Consider the following 17,072-nt stretch of genomic DNA (forward strand, 5'->3'; position numbering starts at 1 on the left):
GCCATTCTGTAGGACCGGTGGGAGGATTGTTGATTTCTTTAGCGACAATTGAGATACATTGTTCTCTACAAAGGTCAATGTATGGAATATAATTCCCTTGCACAGTTCAGCAAATAGTTTCCTCTATCTACCGTTCAGCGATAAAACTGCGTGTCTGTGATTGTCTCACTGTCTTCTCCTGTGAGGGAACACTTCTAAAGAAGGCCCGTGACATGTACACGAATATATACAGACATACACACACATACATTGAGTAGTTCATGTGAACATGCTCCTAAATGCAGGTAATGATAGGCCAACACTGTGGCAGCCGCTGCTCTAGTCCACTTGCGTAAGATTTCCTACTCGAAGTAAGAATAGAACAAGATAAAAGGGCTGCAATAATTGATGTCATGCCTGCTTTACCGGCATCAGACGAGGTGACTGGCCTTCCTGAGGCCTTCACCTCTTCCACCTCATCTGTGTGGATGAACGACTTAGGTGCATTGTCATTTTCTCACTCATTTATGAGGCCAAATCAGAGATAGGGATCTTCGTTTTGCATTGTTGCAACATATTTCTTTTAAATATCAATTTAAAATCTAAAGTATGTTCAGTATTATGTCAGATGTGACCAAATTGTTTTGTTCTAGCATTGTAAATTTTATGCAGTGCGTCACATTAGTGTATTTCCTCACGAATCACCTGATGATGGCTTATTTGGGCCGAAACATGTTGTGAAGTGATAAATAAAAAAAACCATTTGTTTCTGTGACGGCAACCCCTCCATTTTTATTTGCAGTTTCATGTTCTGTTTCAACCTGAAAGAGAAAAGTTATATCAAGTTTCTTTTCTTTCCTTTCGTACCCAGTACCTCATCCCTATAGTACATTACGAGTCCTCTGACTCATGCATCCCAACATTCGGAATACTGGGATAAGTCCCAGGCTCTTACTTGAATTAGCTGAACCACAGTGGTGCTGCTACTGCCTCTAAATCCTCGCCAATCCAGCCGTGCAGTGGCAACCAGTGGCCGTTGCTGTAGCGCATGCGGGTGCCAACCAGACACTGCCAGATTTGCTGTACACTTTAGCAGGAAATAGTGGACGGTGTTCGTTCATTGAGAGAGCGAGGGAATGACACAACAAGACGAGAGAGTGATGATGAGAGGAGAATAGAAAAGCGTAAAGACGGCACAACACGTAGGTTCACGTTCTGTCCATGTACGGTATTTTCCTTGACAGACAGAAGAAAACTGAAAAGAATAAATCAGGTACTACAACCTTCTAAAGGTAAGTCAGACCCTACACATCATGTAGATCCGTTGCTGTGCAACTACTGCAAATACCAGTATTTAAGAACCGTTGCTGAGTAACGGCTCCTCAAACAAACGTATTCCCACGGAAAAGATTAAGCTACAATAATGAGGAGTGGTGTTTTCTAAGTGGTCCATGCTAACGGGTTATAAACGGAACAGGTTTAGAGTTTAGTCAGTTGTGGGTTATTCGGTATCCGATAAGAACTTAAGCAGAGAGCATTGTTAGGATCCGTTACAAGGGAACAACAAGTGAGGACATAGAAGACTTTATGTGTGCTGTAGTTATAGTGAGGGGCACGCTGTAGCGTAGTTGGTTGAGGCACTATGCTACAAGCCGGAAGGTCACGGGTTCAAGTCCCAATGAGGTCATTGAATTTTTTTTTTCATTTGACCTAATCATTCCAGCCGCACTATGGCCTTGGGGGACGACTCAGCCTCTAACAGAAATGAGTACCAGGAATTAATTAAATAAATTTCCTGGGGAGTAAAGCGCTGCCGGCGCGTAAAGATGACAACCATACCGCCATCTTTGAGTCGATTGTCTAGATAATGTGGGACCCTCAACGTCTAACAACCTTGTGGGCCTTCACGGCCTGTTACAGGAATAGCTTTACTTTACTTTACTTACTTAATGTAGTTAACAGTGATCTTTAGAGAGTGTGTAAACCAGTGAGGCTGTTACAGTTATTTGCAGTTACGAGTTATGTTAAGGAATGCAATAAATCGATTCACCAATTCAAAACCCTTCTATGGTCACTAATACGCGCTACAATATTATAAGAAATATTATTCAAATATAGGTATAAATTTCAATAGAGTTTTAAAAAGTACACAGAAATTCTTGTCTGGTTATTTCATGGTTTATTCAAAGAAGCCTTTTCAACTGCATATAATATGGCCGAAAGGCATATGTCTAAAGGGATAAAGTGGAAACGACACTGAATGAAATTTGCTTGATCCATTTTAATAAATCAGCATAACCATAAGAAACTTCCCTAACGCGAAAGAGTTCTAACCACTCAACTGTGACTTTCAGAGACACTTTCAAGTTGTGTGGCTGGAACCTGCTTCAGCATAGCCAGATATTTTGATTTATTGAAAGACAGTACTAAGATGGAAAGTGAAAGCATAACAGGAAATTGTTCCTGGTTGTAGATTATGAAAGTAGGATACCAAACGACCAATTTGTCATGAAGTGGACAAAGTTGTCCCTTTGTCTAACCATCACTTCGTGAAGGTGTATAGGAGGAGTGGGAGTAAAGGGCCATGGGTTCTTAATCGCGTACTATATTCAGTATTTAGTGTCTTACAACATAAAAATGAACCTGGATGGAAAGACAACTATGACAAAAATTCAAACTTAAGAACAAGCGCGTAAGTTAATAGATCAAATCGCCGAACTCTTGTGTATCCCTGAAGAGGGAAGACCAATACAAATGGACAACTTTGCATTGTACGCATTAACGAACCTCATGTGGCTTGAAGATGTAAAATTGTTTCAGGTGGTCAGAAAATATTCTGCTTTTATGCAGCACGAAAATTCATTATCGTGCTCACAAAAGCCCATCATATATGTTTATACCCTGAGCCATTTGAATGCAGTCTACAACATCAAATGTTATTTAAGGAGCATATTTGTAATATCCTCCCTTCTACATAAACCTGGGTCTCTCACACGGCATTTTTCCCTGAGGTCTGTCAACAGAAATGTTTGTGCATCTCTAACTTCTTCAATGAGAGCTACATTTTGTTTAATAACGCTAATAGTATTAGACGAAGAGTACAAATTATGAAGCTTTACAATATTTAATTTTCTAATCCTCCTTTGTTGCTTCTTTTTTCCTTTGATCTGACTAGTCTCTTCAACATTTTGTATTTACGTTTGGTTCGAAAAACTTCCAGGAGTTGTGTCGGTCACCTCTGAGCACCTCTACGACCAAAGTCACTCTAAAGGCGAGGGCACACTAAGGAAAGTGGCAACACTAGAGTAACAAGCATTTCCGAGAACTGTTACCAACCTTAATTAAACACAGGTTACTGAATGGAGCAACGCAAATTGTGGATACCGCAACGGATTTTCCCATTGAGCTCTGTCAAGACCTGCTGAAATGTCATTGCTACTACTGTAAACTTGTCGTTCAGAGACGAACTCTTTGCATTAGATCCTGAACCTACTGACTTGGTACTTGTTCGTTGTGCCTCACGGCTGGCACTCATTTCTCCCACTGTAGCGGGGCAGGCCTGTGCAACCTGGGGCAGATGATGCTGCCACGGTCGCTGTGTGTTGCTGCTAGGAACTGCGGCGAAGGATAGTCCTGGGGTGGTGTGGCTGGAAGGGAAGATCCTTCCCCTTGTAGCCTTGAGCGCTGACTGCAGCTCCTTCGCCACTCTTCCTTGGCGTGGCTGCAGCATCAACATTTGGAGGGATGAGGTTCCTCTCCGTCCACCAACTTGCAGTTGCAGCGTGTCTGTATCCATAATGTGCTGCCCTCTTGCGGGCACTCCTTGTGCAGGTGACCGCCCCCACACTACATACAACGGGGAGCTGCTTACAGTTAGCCCAGACATGGCCGAATTCTTGGCAGTTGTAACACTGCGTGAGACCAGTGTGGGCTGTGTGCGGCTCTATCCCGATTGCAATAGGGCAAGGCTGGCCAGTTGGAATATCTCTTGGACTCTGATGTCCTAGGTAAGGTTATTAGGACGAGGGGAATATTTGCTGTGGTTGTTCCATCTGCAGGTGATCCAAGAGTGCTAGACATTTGTTTGTCGCTGACGCAAATAACAATAAAGTCAAGATTCACCAACTCATCTGAAATGTCCTCTGCAGGAGTTTAAACTGGGAGTTGCCGTATGACAACCTATAGAGGCTTCTGGGATCTGGGATAGAAGGTGAAGTACGGGAGGTTATGCCCTCGAAGTGAGAGCGGTTGGCTGAAAGATCCTCCCCATTTCTTTCGTGACAACTGGTCCCGTTTCGGGTGTTACGGAACTCAAAGTTGCCTTTGCAATTGTATCCTGTTTACTTGAGAGGTTAGTATAATTGAAGGCGGCCTCCTGCCTGGCTGGATGACGCCTGTTGTTACTAACGTTTGGTGGTGCCGTCCGCGTCTTCTCCGTGGTCAGTCTCCATTTCAATTGACCTCCGTGGAGCGAAGAATTTCTGGGTTGGAACTTCAGGCTTCGGCTGCAGTTGGGGATGGTCCACTCCCTTGATGGATACTGTAGGCTTCTTGGCTCTTTCGTTGGCTTCCTCTATAGGTTTTAACTTCCGTCTTCTTCGCTCACGGAATTCTTCGATAGTTGGAAGTCCAGTAATTATGGTCTTTACTGTTTCCCATCTGGCAGCGCTCTCTTAGAAGACTGCAGTAAAGTCGTGTAGCACGTCTGCATACGCTCCTTGGGGGGGGGGGGCTATACAGATGACTTCCTTTCAGAAGCTGGTTTCCTCAGTGCTTTGGACGAATAGCATCCATTTCGGACTCTCGCCAACTGACGCAAGGGTATTTCCCTCTGGTAGGGCAATGTCGGTGAGTACCCCGCGTACAGGTTTCATGACAGAATCGGCGTCAGGATGCTGCTGTATGGCGTTTTCGTATTCTCGCTTCACAGATCCAATGAAGTTCAACCAGAACTTCTGAAATTCTTGGGTGTGTACGCTAGCAGTGATACGAGTTACCACTATTGTTACTACGAATGTAGCAGTTAATTATGTATATAGAGGAACCACACACGGCAATTGATCTGCACAGGCCCGTAGTCGGGCCGCAAACTTCACTCACAATGTTTGCAATAAGAAGACAGGTTTGAATTCACTACGTATATATTTTCCCAATTACTTTGTGTATAAGTTGTCCGCTGTTCGTTTGTCTCACTAACTCTCACTAATTGAAGAGCTACCAACCCGTCTCAGTCCTCTCCTCACCACAATTCCGGCCCTCATAGTTCTTGTCGATCCTCCTAACTCTCTGAGTAATGTCAAAGTCAGAGTCAAAGTCACAATGCGATGACGGCCATTCAGTCAGTAAATCTTTGTGTCGAGCCCCATTTGGGGCGCATAACCATATATTTATTGCTGTTTGACAGTTATGGTCTTGTTTTTGTGGGGCGTCCTCTCTGACAAGAAGACGTGTCTGTCTTTTGTATATGCTGCTGGCCCTTACTAGCGCAGTCTTTCTCGGATCAGAGTCCCTTGGGACTCACAACCATATTTTACTCTCTTAGATTTTAGACTTCACTTTTCGTCGCCTCCTGCTACCCGCAGGATCACGGTGAAGATATTCGACCCCGTCTGACTAATGACAGCTGCTCCTCGTTATATGTGGCTTCGACACGGGCCGCATAGAAATCACATCTCCAAACAGTACTTCAATTGTCGCATCACGTACCTACGGGCAAGGACAGCGTAGGGAACACCGCTTCACAGTTACTCTATTGTTGCATGTTACGAAGCTGTTTCCTAGCAAAGGCTGTGTTTGTAGAACCGTTGCCTAGCAACTGATGTCATATGTCATATTGTTAACAGTTCAAATTACGTTTCACTTCCGTTCAACTTATCTGTGTTATCAGACGTTCGGCACGCTGAATATCAATATTCGTTGTTTCTTTCAACATTTCCAGACCAGTTTCAGGATAGAGGAGCCAGAAACTGTTCATCCCACCTCTGCCCATATTGTCACCAAACTTCACAGTCCTTCCACGGGGATAAACCAGTCACTCGTCTAGGTTTCCACTCTAACCAAACAAGCTTCTGTCCTCTCTGTATCAATTTTTAAAGGACACAGAATAAATGGTGATATTTGTAAATTTCGTTTGTGAAGGACTGCAAACCCTAATTTTTTAATTATTAAGAGCTGAAACGACAGGTTTATGTTCTGCGATGCTGATACCAGTCATAGACTAGAAGTAGTCAGATTATTTGCGAAATATCTCGTTTGTAGCACAAAATGTATTGCTAGAACCGTCCTAGCAGGAGTTAGTTTATATGTGAGAGTGTGTGTAGTCCGGGAAATATTAGTGGATTTGTGGCAGTAGAAGTCTGCCATGTGGTAGATATATCGTTAACAGCATTTGTAGGCTATGCGTCAATGCAGCAGTACTACCAAATAGATATTTGAGTGAAATATCTCATTTTCGGCACGGAATATGTCAGTTTACTAGCAGAAATCATCGTATGAGACATACACCACGTTTACAACATGACAAGTTTTAGTGTATTCGTAACATCTAAAGTATCAGTGGATTAGTAACAGTCTCAATTGGCCGCGCCGTAGCTCAAGCGGTTAGTCGCTGGCTTCCCACCGCGGCTGCCCGAGTTCGATCCCGGGTCTGGTCAAGTGGGATTTGTGGTGGACAAAGTGACGCTGAGGCGGGTTTTCTCCGAGTACTTCGGTTTCCCCTGCCAATGTTCGTTCCACCAAATTCTCCATCATCATGATCAGCCGGGGCAGGCTACAATAGGCCAATCAGTGGCCGCCGTGCCCAGTGGACCCAGTTGGACTCCACTTCCGCTAAGCAAATTAAAAAAAACAGTCTCGATTTGTGAGAAATATATCTTGTCTGCAGAGCTGGGACAAAGTAGTCGGTATAGGGACTGGCTATGGGCTGGACGACCGAGGGGTCGAAGTTGTAGTCCCGGTAGTGTCAATAATTTTCATTCCTTCAATCGTCCAGACCAGCTCTCGGGTCCACCCAACCTCCTATTCAATGGGTACCGACGGCTCTTTCCCACGGGGAAAGCGGCCGGGGTGTGAAGCTGACCACTCACCTCCAACTAGTGTCGAGGTCAAGAAAATATGGATCTATATATCCACTCCCCCATACGTCTTCATAGCGTAGTGCTTAATTAGTTCAGCACAGGAAAAATTTTACCTTTACCTTATTTCGTATGCAAGCGGCCTCCGTAGTCTAGAGGTAACGTTCCCACCTCATGACTCGTGGTACGCGGGTTCAAATACCCGGCGGAGGTCGTCGAATTTTTAAGGGCGGAAAAATTCAGGGAACAAGTCCTCCGNGCTAGTGGAGGCCGAATTCGCTGGCTCGGTGGGACTGATGGTACGCATCAATATCGGTAGGGTTTAGAGACTGGTAGAATATCATAGAGGGAAGCACAATGGACCAATACTGGTCTAAGTGCATGGGGAAACACACCCTCTCCAATAACTAACTAACTATTTCTTATGCAGCTTGGAGATTATTGATGGAGCTGCAATAGCAACAATGTTCACAGTTAAAGTGTGTGATAACTGTGTACCTGGGCACTTTGAGAATGCTGTGTAAAGAACAGTTTCATTAAGTACAAAGCCAGTTTATTTTTTCTTCTTATTCTTTTACGATTATGTTTAGACTCACGATTCTGCTTCAGAAAGGCCAATATCAGTGCTGGCTGAAGTAACGAGAAAAGTCAATTCTACTCTTTAACGTAATTAAAATAGTCAGTAATGACAGTGTGAGATCATTTTCCCTGAAGTTCATATGAACCAGAGATATTTATCATTCATTATGCTCGCTGTCCAGGTAGTAGGAAGAATAAAACATGAGACCTGAAATCTCATGGCCTCAGTAGTTTATGACGCGTCATTAACATTCGAGAAAAAAGAAATACGTTTTCTGTCATACTTGAATACACAGATATATAAGAATAGATATGTATGATGTTTTAATAACGACCTAGGCTTATATTTGGGTACTAGGCCTACCTGGTTCTGCTCTCGGCTGAGTTAACTCCTTTCCTAACTTGTTTCATGTTTGCATTCAGTTTTTAGAAGTGAATGGCGTTTAAATAGGCCACGACTCACTCTTTCCAAATTCCCACGTACTCACTATTCATGACCAACATCCTCAAGGCTTTATAACACCTACAGTTGGATGAATGTCACTAAATATCATGTTAATACATTTTTAATTTTAAAACTTAAAAAACAAAATACGTTAAAATTCATTTTGGGTTCTGTAGTGCGAAAAGAAATATATGTGCCCTTTATTCATTCAACGTTACCATCTACCTCAACGGCCCAGGCTGATCACCTGGTTGTTCCTTTCCTTGTATGGGCAATCTTCAATATCGCGTCTGGTTTAGTTCGCTCTCTGTCTCTCTCTTTCTCTCACTTGTGGACGAGAGATCATCGCTCTCTTACGTCATTTCAGCTGTAGATACTGGCTGTTAGACTGACAGCATATCAGGTACTTTCTGGAAGAAATATTTTTGAGCCTTATTAGCTGGTATAATAAAATAATCTTCCTATCTATTTTTGTCATAAGAAACTAGTTTCATTACACCAAACTTGATATGAAAACTCGGAAGAAACAAATTCTTCAGTGTCGTTAAAGTTTTGGGACCGGAATGTATAGGGAACTTTCACTTCACAGGGTACATTGACAACTAAAAAACGCGCACGCACCTGGTCATGAGGTTCTTGAAAGTGTTGATGACTTTCACGGTGAATTAATTCCTGATATTTCTCTCCCCATTACAATCTTGGGCTATGAGCGCACTGACAAGATGGAGTTCAGTCGAGTCGAATCGACTCTTGATTCATTAAGATGCTGCAAAGCAGATTAATTTGCTTTCCGTAGAATTCTGGTACACGTTCTGCACCCTACATGAGTCAAGTTGAATCGAGTGAGGCTAAGGGCTTGCCTTCGATACATCTTAGTGAGTCAAATTCCTTTCGATTATTACGGCCACAGATTGAAATGAATTAACTCCCTCGAGCACAGCCATTACTGAAAAGCAAATAATCTCTCAGCTAATTTATGGAATCCTAAGGTTCACTCTTAGGGAAATGACGTAACGCAGAGCACAGGCTGTTAGTTACCGGCTTTTAGCTGATAAATACCAGAACAGCAGGGATTTTTGATGGACAAATTGGCACTGGAACAGATATTTCTCGCAGTTCTTCTGTTCTACATCCCAAATTATTTTTCCACCGAAGTTTCAGTCTTCTTATAGATGGAGCTGGCGAAATAGGCCCATTTGTGTCAGTAGTAACAAAGGACACAGTTTCATCTCTCTCACGAACGGAGATATACAGCAACAACGATTTAAAGAAAATTACACAATCAGAGACTCAGTCTGTAAACTTCTTTTTCTCATTTAGGCCCTATCACCAATTGGATCCATATTAAGGTTTTCGTCACATCTCCGCCTTCGTGCACCATTTTATGGCCTTAAATAAGAATTCCTCATCAGAGTTCAGTTGTATGCCTTGTTTCCCGCATTCTTTCCATTTGGTTTAGTCAGACGTTTCTACGTGACTATAAAAAGCCTCTTAGTTAGTTATTCAGAGAGGGTGGGTTTCCCCATGCACCGCGACCAGTTTCATCTATTGTGCTTCCCTCTATGCTATTCTACCAGTCTCTTTACCCTACCGATAAATGGTGCGTACCATCAGTTCCGCCGAGCAAGGGAGTTCGGCCACTTGCTTAGCGGTGTCTATAATGCTTTCCCCATCTATCGGAGGCCTTAGAGACTATTGTTGGGCGGGAAGGTAAGCGATTTAAATGCCTTAGGCAGGAAATTGGTGAGAGTTATTCGTGGGAGATGGCTTCAAACTTTGCCGTCGACGCATTGTTCGATAACATGTAAGACTGAAAACGAATACGAGAAAAAGCAGGCGAAGTTAACAGTACGAAAGCTTATATAACAAATGACGAGAAGTTCCGTTGAATTCTCAACTAATTTTATACACGATTAAATTGCTATGAAATTTTACTGATTGATCATCGGAGGTAAGTGCCGAAAGCAAGTTATAACGTCCTCACACTTGCGGTGATGGTAACGTCACTACTAATGGATGACTACTACAAGAAGGAATGTCGTGTATTGTATAAGAAACGCGATCTAGTGACCGAAACGAGCGCCATAGCCAAAGGACTGAAAAATACCTTTATTTAAAAAAATATATAATATTTATGCCATATATTTTTTATTTTCTTGTTCTCTTTTTATTATCATTGTTACAATCTGCTACTCCTTGACGTTACATAACCAGAGTCATTGGATCAACTGCAAATAAACAAATAAGTATGTTGTAAGTTTTGAGGTTTTCACGGCGATGACAATGAAGAAAGTCGTCTTCTTGGTTTAGGCACCGTGTATTCTTTGTTTTGGCCGACGTTCCTCCGAAACGTCGGCCAAAACGAAGAATACACGGTGCCTAAACCCAGAAGACGACTTTCTTCAAATAAGTATGTTATTCTATGGACTATTCGTTTTCTTTTGCATCTTATTTACTCATACAGTTAGGCCACGCCATAGCTCAAGCGGTTAGTCGCTGGCTTCCCACCGCAGCGGCCCGGGTTCGATCCAAGGTCTGGTGAAGTGGAATTTGTGGTGGACAAAGTGGCGCTGAGGCAGGTTTTCTCCGACTACTTCGGTTTCCCCTACCAATGTTCATTCCACCAAATACTCCACAATCACCCTCACCTATCATCTGGGGCTGGTACAATAGGCCAGAAGTGTCAGCAGTACAAGGGACTTTGTCCCACCCCACTAGCAATAAAAAGAATACTCATATATTTACTCCACGCTATCGCTGTTACTGAAAATTTCTATGCTCCTCTTGCCGCCTTCATCATCTTCGGAATGTTCAACTCTTTCAGCTGCAGTCTTTTCTCCTACATACGATTCTGTCATCGTAAATTGCCGTGTCTGATTGTTGCGCCCTGAATCTCCTTCATAGGGTACACGGTTCCCTTTGGTCTCTTAATTTTCTAGTACACCAAAGACATTTCTCTTTTTCCTCTCTGGTTTATTCACTGTTGCGATATGCAACTCACTCTATTCTCTTCTTTGGAATCCTCTTTGTTTTGCGCATGTCTTTACAGTCCGCCTTCTGCAGTTACAATGTTTTATTTCAAGAAAAGTTAAACAAATCAAATTTTATTTACAATTTATTTCATTTGTAAATTAATCTTCCATTGTAATCTACTACTTTGTCTACTCATTCTACTACTTACCATAACTCTATCTCTTCCTCATTTTCTCCCTCACTTTTATATATTTAGCGTCTCTCTTCGTTACTATTCTCTTCTTGAAGAAAGCAGTCTTCTGGGATTTGGCACCGTGTATATGTGGTGTTAACCGACGTTTCGGAGGAACGTATCGCCTCCATCCTCTGAAACGTCGGTTAACACCACATATACACGGTGCCAAATCCCAGAAGACTGCTTTCTTCATAGTCACCGCCGTGAAAGCCTCAAATCTTACATATTCTCTTCTTGTGTGCATAATCCTTGGCTCCTAATTGCAGTTATATACTTTAACTTAATTCTCTACTTATCTGTGCCCTCTTCATCCTCTTCAGATGTACACCAATACTTCTTCCATAACTTACTGGTACTTCACCTATCTCTTTTCATTGTCAATTCTTGAACTTAGCTGCAATAGTTACTTTCAGCCGCAGAGTGAATCAGTGAGTTATTGAGACTTACTGAGGAAAACGAACAGCGGACAATTTCTACACATTGTTACCGGAGTAAGGTATATGTAGTGAATTCACGGCCTTCTCCTGTGAGTGAAGTCGGCGGGTCTGTGCAGAGCAAACGCTTTGTATGGTTCCTGTATATAATTAACTGTTATACTCACAGTAATTGTAGTGGTAACTCGTATCACGGCTAATGCACCCACTCCAGAATTTCAGAAGTTCTGGTTGAACTTCATCGACTCTCTGAAGCAAGAATACGGAAACACCATACAACAACATCCTCACACCGATGCTGGTGGAATACTTATCGTCATTGCCCGCGTAGCGAGATGAACCCCTGCGTCAGTCGGAGAGAGTCTGAAATGGACTCTATTCATCCAAAACATGGAGGAAGCCACCTTCTGAAAGGAAAGCAGCTGTGTAGAGCCCTCTAAGGTACATACATTGAGCGCTGCCAGAAGGGAAAGGGCCAAGACCAGAGTTATTGCACCTCCGTCCATCGCGAAATTTCGTGAGCAAGACGAAAGCGGAAACCTATACAACCAAGAAACCTATAACATCCACCACGGTAGTCAACGGCCCACAATTGAAGACGAACACTGAATTTTAGACCCAGAATTTTTTCACCCCGCTGAGGTCAAATGAAATGGAGCTGACCATGGAGACGACGCGGACGTCACCAACGAGCGTCAGTAACAACAGGCGCCATCCAGCCAGTCAGGAAGGCCGCCTCCCATTGTACTAACCTCTCAAGTAAACAGGATACAATTGCAAACGCAACTGAAGGGCTCACCGAGAGGCAATTTTGAGTTCCGTAAGACCAGAAACGGGACCAGTTGTCACGAAAGAAATGGGACGGATTTTTGAGCCAACCGCTCTCACTTCGAGGGCAATTACCTCTCGTACTTCACCTCCTGTCCAAAATCCCAGAAGCCTATAAAGGCTGTCATACGACAACTTCCAGTCTCAGCTCCTGCAGAGGACATCTCAGATGGGTTGCTTAACATTGACTTTGAAATTATTAGCGCCCAACTAATGTCTACCACCCACCGATCACCTGCACAAAGATCAACCACAGTGAACATTCCCCTCGTCGTAATAACCTTACCTAGGACGTCAGAGTCCACGAGATATTCCAACTGGCCAGCCTTGCCATATTGAAATTAGGTTAGAGCCGCACAAAGCCCACACTGGTCTCACGCAGTGTTACAACTGCCAAGAATTCGGCCATGTCTGGGCTAACTGTAAGCAGCTCCCCGTTGTATGTAGTGTGGGTGCGGTCACCTGCACAAGGAGTGCCCGGAGAAGGGCAACACAACATGGACACCAACACGATGCAACCGCAGGCTGGTGTACGGAAAGGAACCTCATCCGTCCAACTGTCCAACTGTCGAGGCTGCAGGCACACCAGGGAAGAGAGTCGAAGAAGAAAGCTGCAGTCAGCGCTTAAGACCACAAGGGGAAGGATCTTCCCTTCCAGCCACACTACCCCAGGACTACTCTTCGCGGCGGTGCTAAGCGGCAGCACACAGCAACAATAGCAACCTCAGCCGCCCTCAGTGGCAGAGGCCTGACCAGCCACAGTGGGAGAAATGAGTGCCCCCGGGAGGCACAACCAGCAATAAGTGCCACGTCCGTCAGTTGAGGCTCCTAAGAGGGCGCTACACATAGACAGGACTGTAACTTTCATTCAAAAGAAATATCTGGTCATGAGCCCCAGCTGGGGCTCGACACCAAGACAGACAGACTGACTGACCGTCAGTTGCAACGTGACTCTGACTCTGACTCTGACTCTGAGGCTCCTAATGCAGACGGTTCGTCTCTGAGCGACAAGTTCACAGTAGTCGCAACGGCATTTCAGTAGGTCTTGACAGAGCTCATAGGGGCCGAGTCAGAAGAAGCCAGAATAATGGTCATCACAAAAATTGCATTAAGATTCATGAAGAAAAATGGTGATAGATTTCATAGGCCGTAAATATGACTGCCCTGGAGGGGCCCAGCTGCAACTGTGAACGACAGACGCGTCCTTTCATCACAGAGAGCGCCCCACGTTTAAAAACCCGCAACTGTCTGATAGTAATAAAAATCTGGTCTTGGGCCCCTGATGGGTGCTTGACACCACGACAGACTGGCCGACTGATCGCCTATCGTAACATAACTTTGATTCTGACTTTGACTTTCAGTTGACAGTTGCAGTCGAAAAAGTGGGGACATTTTGAACACTGAGTTAAGTGGGAGACCGATGCCATCCGGTAAAGACGTGAGCACAGGAGGGTATTGGTGGGATCCGGTATCAGGCAAGCACCAGTAGAAATGAACTAAGAAGTCTTAGTGTGTGAATTAGCGACAGCGATATAATTACTTTTAATTACGGTTCTTTAAGTGTTCGATAAATCCAATTACCAATTCAAACCCCGTGTCTGGTTACTATTACATGATATTATTATCTTGCGGGTTATGACGCCATGTAGTCTGGCCCACCAATCTGCATTACATCACTGAGAATAGTGCCCTTCCGGCGTGCCGAAGTCTGATCATTATAAAAAGGACTTCATTCTAGACGCTGAAATTCCTTTTCAAATTCCTGATTTTATCTTCATTGGACATGCTACTCTGATGAAGACTGTACACTTCTACACACTGAATGGTATCGTTTCTTCATACAACCAAGTTCCTACGCAGACCTGCGCCAACATCCCCCAATCAGCATTACATTTTCTCAGCAAAAGACGTACGATTTACGTAGTTACAGAAAACACCAGAAGAACAAATACTCGCATAATACATCTGTGCTCAAAAATCCTTCTCTCTGTTGCATTATTAGTGTTCCCAAACACAAGCCGAACTCCCACTTTTCATTTTATACTATTTTAGAAAATAAATATCAATAATGCTATTTGTAACTCAATCTCTCTTCTTGTGCACCTGCTTACATTTTATCCAAGAAGCGAATTCTTATGGTATAAAAATCATTAGGTGAAGGTAAAATTGTCTTCGTGCTTAATTAATTGAGCACTGACTACGCTGGGGGCACGGGGTAGCGTAGTTGGTTGAGGCACTATGCTACAAGCTGGAAAGTCCCGGGTTCGATTCCTGAAGAGGTGGATTATTTCAATTTACCTAACCCTTCTAGCCGCACTATCGCCCTGGGGTCGACTCAGCCTCTAACAGAAAGGAGTACCAGGAATCATCCGTGGTGGTAAAGGGCGGCCGGCGCCTAAGGCTGACAACCTTACCGCCACCTGTGAGGCGATTCTCCAGACGATGTTGGAGCCTCGACGTCCCACAACACTATGGGCTTTCGCGTCCTGTTACAGGGATAGCTTCTAACTTACTGTTTATGCTATCAAGAATCCAATAAAAACTCATTACACTGTATTATTTAAATGCAATATGCCTCATTTTTAATCTCACGTCTGAATCATAAGAACATGGCCACTTTGTGTACGTACAAGGTGTTGGAACCTGCGGCCGTACACTATATAGAAACCGGAAATTGTAGCACGGTGGTATACATTCCAGATAAATAAGTTGCAGGAAAGGTTGACATGATTCTTTCTGTGGGAAATGAAAAATAGCATAACAACCGCGTGAATATTTATGAATCTTTTGAACAATTTACAGAAGAACATTGTACGTTTCATCTTAAAAAGTAACAAAAGCAGGCATTAAAGGTTCGAATCTTGCCAGCCCTACCTTCATTTTTGCTTCAGATTTACGCACTGAGATCTCCATAGGAATTTAAGTACCTGTACAGCACAATGTCTCATTCTAAAAAATATTAGCGCGATTAATTGAGTTCGAATTGTACACGGGTATCCAAGATAACAAAAGTTCAAGGATAGACAACTTCTGTCGGTTTTAAAACACTTTAAGAATAATAAATTATATATAGAACATATCCATTTCGAAATCAACCGTGGTCAGTCGGCAATTCTATTTCAGACCACTTGTTACTTACACTTGTACGCACGTGGTTCTGCGGCTGACTTGAGATACAATCGTTCAGACTTTCATACTGTGGTACAGATATGTCAGCATTTATGACAGTCAAGGCTAAAGCACAGAGAAGCAATTTCATCAGATCTCCTTTATCTGGTTTCTATTCTGCTCCATCTACAAATTGTCTTACTTTAAAGTGCACGATAGGGAACTCAGTAGTACGTGTTTAAATTTTTAAAGTGTTTTAAAATTACAGTATAAATAAGTATTAGGATAATCATGATAACATCGATTTTATTTAATATTATATTTAATTTCGGGATGAAAATTTGTAGTGAGTCTAGAAATGTGTATTAGAAAGAGAGCTCAAGAAAAAAGTAAGACATATTTTCTTCTAATTTATTCTTTGGCCCATTTATGAAGTGTGTGAATACTTGCTTTTAGGTAGCCAGGCCTATGTTTCACTAGGTGAAAGAGATATTCACGGGCAATCGAAGTTAAGTTTAGCCGAACAATCTGATACAGTAACCAGTCTGTGAAATTGACTTGTTGAGCAATATTTATGCAATAATGTTTTAACTGACCTCATAGCAGTGATTACGAAGAGCTCTTGTCCATAATTAATTTCCTTATCTACGTGTTGGGACTGAAAAGAGTCAAGAAGTTACTTTCCTCTGAATGAAGACCACAAACATTGAAATTTTTATCGAAGAGCGGAGGTTCTCTGCTAATATTGTTCAGTTTACGATCTTATTTAGTGAGTTTGAATGTAGCAGTTTTGGTCTACCACCAAATTAATGAAACCTAATATTCCCCATCGTTAATAATTACTGAAATTTTAAACACTTCAAGCAAGTATTCTCATTTCTACCAAGCTGGTACATAATACAGGTTAGTATAATTGATATGTTCTCACATTTTACTCCTTCCATATCTAATTTTGACTTTATGACTCATCTCCAGCTGTCACATCATCAACCAGATTTATATCTGTGGGGCACGCGGTAGCGTAGTTGGTTGAGGCACTATACTACGAGTAGGAAGGTCGCGATTTCGAGTCCCGATGAGGTCACTGGATTTTTCAGTTGACCTAATACTTCCAGCTGCACTGTGACCCTGGGATCGACTCAGCCTCTAACAAAATGAGTACCAGGAATCTTTCTGGTAAGTAAAGGGCGACCGGAGCGTAGGGCTGGTAACCTCACCACCATCTGTGAACCGATTGTTTAGAAAATGAGTGAGCCTCTACGTCTCACAACCCTATGGTCCTCCATGGCTTGTTACAGGGATAGTTGTATTTTTTTTCCTTTAAAAGTGAAGACAGAAGTACGGAATTTAGATCTGAATTGTGACATAGTATCACTTTTTTCCATTATGGATTAACATAAAGGAAGAACACTCAAATG

The 17,072-nt window shown here is 42.9% G+C and overlaps 1 protein-coding gene across 1 annotated transcript in view; it reads left to right on the top strand.

Annotated features, from left to right (window-relative positions):
- Positions 1 to 1,178: 1,178 nt before the first annotated feature.
- Positions 1,179 to 17,072, top strand: part of LOC111869189 (putative zinc metalloproteinase C607.06c) — a 29,892-nt gene continuing 13,998 nt past the window's right edge. The window contains exon 1 of the mRNA XM_033753315.1: positions 1,179 to 1,271. The gene's annotated coding sequence lies outside the window, so the exon portion shown is untranslated. The remainder of the gene's footprint in view (positions 1,272 to 17,072) is intronic.

Source organism: Cryptotermes secundus, unplaced genomic scaffold, assembly GCF_002891405.2.
Source record: "Cryptotermes secundus unplaced genomic scaffold, Csec_1.0 scaffold1482, whole genome shotgun sequence".
NCBI lineage: Eukaryota > Metazoa > Arthropoda > Insecta > Blattodea > Kalotermitidae > Cryptotermes > Cryptotermes secundus.